Below are 4,417 nucleotides of genomic sequence, written 5' to 3'. Positions count from 1 at the left end.
TCTGACCAGATATCTAAATTAACCTAGATCTATAAAGCAAAAGGAATTTAGTGGTGGGAGACAACTTGCCTCTTTTCTAGTCATGTGACTGACCTTGAGCTTGAGTTAGCCCTCTGAATTGGATGTCCCTTTGATACAAAAGTCTTGGCAATCAAAGAAAAGTCAAATGTAGATGCTTACAATATATGCAACTCCTGAACAGAACACTTTGATGTATACTCTTAATTTAGGGGGAAAAAAAACTAACAAAATTCAAACTCTTCTTCACAGACTTGTTATTCTTGTGGTATATATAGATAATTGAACAAATTTGTTGATTTTTCTGTGAATAAATGTTTTTACTGTGAAAGAAAGCAGATACAAATACAGAAAAACCTATAGGTTTGTTTTGCTATTGAAGGCTTGATTTTATAATTCATAGCATATCATATTAAATCCTTTCATATCATAGTTCCATTTGTTCAAAAGGTCTGGAGGCAATAACACACCAATAAAAAGGATACCTATTACCCAGATCTTGGTTTCTAAATGCTGTTTGCCACAAAAGAAACTGAGGTGAGTCAGGGAAATCACAAAAAGAATCTGGAATATCTTCAGTGTCAGGGAAATAATACTGAAAAAAATGGATGGGGACAGATGTAAAGAAGACACAGAAGGGCTTGTATAAGGTTCCTATTAACCAACTCTGAAACAGTTTGAACATCATATTAAATAAGGAATTAATGGAGTATAGCCTAATGATTAAAATAGGAATCACTAATTCATAGTGATGGTTGGTAAGTAGATGGATAGATAGATTATAGGTAGGTAGGTAGGTTCGGTGACAGACAGGAAGAAAATTATAATAAGACTGATGAATGTGAAGAGAGCAATATGGTTGGAAAAATCATTATTTTGAAAACAGCATAGTTAAGAATGACTTAAACAAGATGCATCAATGGATGCTAAATCAAGGCATAAAATTATATTGAACACAAGATATTTACATGGTTAATAAATATTTATCTACAGATATGTTGTATGTTAGTTGCAAGAAGAAAATAGCAACCATATAGTGGACAACTGGACAATACCTTGACCAGGTGATCAAAATAATGTCATTAATGTGGGTTTATGGATATAATGCCATTAAAAGAATAACTTTTTATGATATTTCAGCCAGGCATGTATATTCTAAGTTTAATAATAAAGAAATATCAAATAAATCTAAACTAAGGAATATGAAATAGGTCAATATTAAGTTAATATTTTAAGATCAAGGAAGTTTCCAACTTAAAAAAAAAGTAAATGTAACATGACAGACTTGATACTTTGTTAGTGTTAGAAAATATGATAAAAATTGCTATTAGTAACATTTATTTAAAGGCACAAAAATTTCTATCAAAGTTAAATTTCCTAAACATGTCATTATACTTGGATTACATAAGAGAACATCTTTTCCTTAATAAATATACATTAATTATTCAAGTTTTAAAGGAATAAGGGACCTAATATATGCAACCAACTCTCAAATGGCTTAGAAAAATAAATAAGAGCCTGCCTGGTGGCGCAAGAGGTTGAGATGCAACCTATGAAGCTATTCACAGCCACTGCAGCATGAGTTCGATCCCCGACCAGGGAGCTGCCCACATGGCACAGCAGACCACTCCTGACTTACCCGCTGCTCCCCTCAGCAATGTATTTTAGTCCATCTGCCTGTTCTGTTCCCCGTTCTGTCTCTGGTGAATGTTCTCACCCCCCCAATCTGGACTGTACCCCAGTTCTTGTAGGCATAAATAAATAAATCTTTAAAAAAAAAAAGAGAGAAGGAAGGAAGGAGGGAGGAAGGGAGGGAGGGAGGGAGGGAGGGAGGGAGGGAGGGAGGGAGGGAGGGAAGGAAGGAAGGAAGGAAGGAAGGAAGGAAGGAAGGAAGGAAGGAAGGAAGGAAGGAAGGAAGGAAGGAAGGAAGGAAGGAAATGGGCCTCCCTGGTGGTGCAAGGGGTTAAGCACCGCACTGTGAAGTAATCCACAGCCTCTGCAGCACGAGTTCGATTCCCAGCTGGCCAGGGAGCAACCCACATGGTGCAGCAGACCTCTCCTGTTTTACCTGCTGCTCCCCTTAGCAGTATGTTTCAGTCAGTCTTCTTGTTCTGCTCCCCGCTCTGTCTCTGGTGATTCCCCGCACTTCTGGCCTACACTCCAGCTCTTGTATGCAAAAATAAATAAATCTTTAAAAAAAAATACTGCTCTGCTACAATGTAAGAGTTACTAACTCAGACTTTTTGGAAAAGGATTGAAATTTCTGCAAAGTGCCCTTTAAGAAGTAGTAGTTCTTGCTTATGGAAAGAAACCAGCGAGTCCTCTAAGAATAAGAAAAGGGAGTATTTTGCACCTGAAAACATGATTTCAAGTGAAAATTTTGCTGGTCCAGGCTGTTACTACATTTCTTGTTCCTCCTGTGGGCTCACTTCATCTGGTATCACAAAACCTTCGTCTCTGCCATAAAAAATGTCCACAGTCCTCTGCTGTACAGGGTTGTTTTCCCCTTGTTCTCTTGACAAATCAATTTAGTGTTCCTTAGCCTCCCTACATAGAAATATCACTTTCTCTAAATCATCAACAGTAAGTCAGTACCTTGACCTTCTTCATCACTTAGGCTGTTTCATCACCCCCATAGCCCACACCAATATTCTTTCTCACCACACATGGGTCAGCCTTAGGCATGTCAGTAGTTCTGAATGTTGCACTGGACCTCTGTGGAGCTGCACTGCTAGAACTGAGAGGTTTCTTTGACCTGTTCAGAGCTGGAGCAGGGCCATTGCACTTTCTTGCCTTGGCTGGCAGCTACAGGGTCATAGTCTTTTCCATCATAGTTTGCATCAAAAAAACTTCTGGAACCACTGAATGAATTCAAAAATTTTCCTTTTACTAGCTTTTCCATAGAAATTACTTTGTCAACACCAATCCTCCTAAAACCTGCTTGTGGAATTTTGAAGTTCTACATATATTTGTGTTCTACTTTTGCTTGGGCTTTCACTTTCTCCAATAGTATGGGAATAGCCAGGGAATAGCATGTCCTTAAACTGTCAATAGGCAGCCCCTGAGCATAACTCTTCACTCTTTTGTCAAGATTCATCCATTCAGGCCAGCATGTCATGTCAACTTAGATTATCACTGGTGGCTGAGTTGAGGGTAGAATATCAAATAAACTATTTGAAATTCTACTACATAGGAGATTTGTCTGTTCTCCCTCATGTATTTGTTTATTCTGTTATTTACATCAGTGTGGACTAACTCAAACTACTATCTTTTTGTTGTTCAAATCCATTTGACCATTGGGAACTCATTAAGTTGACTCCTGAATCCCTTTGACACACTCCCATCATTTATTCAGTGTATGTGTGTGTGTGTGCATAGGTGTGTGTGTGTGTTTTGAACACTTCCTTACTTTTGGACACTACAGGGTTCTCCAGGCTCATCTTACATGTTCTGTGCCATATAGAAAGCTAAAAATGAATTTATGCTGTTGTCTCCACTCTGACGTTTCAATGTTCTGCACTCTGAAGACCAAGACTCTTTGGCTTGTTTTTCCCCAGCTCTCTTACTGCTCCTCCCCCCAGTTGCCTCTGTTTCCTTAAGAAAGGAGTTTTTTTCCTCTGTCCCCCCCTTTTACTGTAGGAGTGTTTGAGTGAGTCAGATAAACAGTTGAGTTTTCCAAGAAATAACTTCACCAGAATGTTCAGTGATAGGCAAATATCTGTTGATAGGATGTCCAGCACCTGCTTGTGGTGCTTCAGACACATCCCAGAAAGACATGGTTGCTTATTGCCTGAAGAAAAAAGAAAAAACTTGCTGTTACCCAGCAGAAAAGGGCACCAAACTCCTTAGCAAAATCTCTCCTAAAGTATCTACTAGTGTGAAAAGAATTCAGAAGAGATCATCTGAAATCATCCTTGCTATTCCTCCTGACTGCAGTCCTAGACTTAAGGGATACAGTATATATAAATCGAGATTGACTATACTTGATCCAACAGTTTCTTTGAATGAAGGCAATATGTTTTTCTCTGGATATCACTTTCACCCAATTATCTATTTAAGCTGCCAAAGGTTACATTTAACACTAGACTCTTAACACCACCACACAGCAACAATCAAGGGGTCACCTGTCTGGATATCCTTAAAGATAACTGAAGTTCCAGATGCTCTTTTTCAAAGATCTTGCTGTCCATTTGCTACCTTTTGACAGACTGCAACCCTGTGTTTCATCCCTTTGGAAACATAACTGTTCAGTATTTGATCAACAGAGCAGAACATGACAAGAGATAAGGAACACAATTCACATAATTTTTATGCAGTGTGAAAGAGCAGAAGCATCTTCTCACTGTGCTGAAATCCTTTTAACCTTCACAATATGGACTTCTGTGTACATGTTATACTG

The 4,417-nt window shown here is 38.4% G+C and overlaps 1 pseudogene across 1 annotated transcript; it reads right to left on the bottom strand.

Moving 5' to 3' along the window:
- Nucleotides 1–2,417: 2,417 nt before the first annotated feature.
- LOC311175377 (microtubule-associated protein RP/EB family member 1-like) lies at nt 2,418–4,208 on the bottom strand (annotated as a pseudogene). Its single transcript has 2 exons — nt 4,143–4,208; nt 2,418–3,098 (listed from the first exon to the last, which is right to left on the bottom strand). The product of its transcript is annotated as a microtubule-associated protein RP/EB family member 1-like (transcript).
- Nucleotides 4,209–4,417: the final 209 nt, after the last annotated feature.

The sequence above is a fragment of the Talpa europaea genome (genome assembly GCF_964194135.1).
Source record: "Talpa europaea genome assembly, chromosome: 8".
Lineage (NCBI taxonomy): Eukaryota > Metazoa > Chordata > Mammalia > Eulipotyphla > Talpidae > Talpa > Talpa europaea.
Note: the sequence above shows the minus strand (reverse complement) of the source record. Positions and strands in the feature narration are given on the sequence as shown.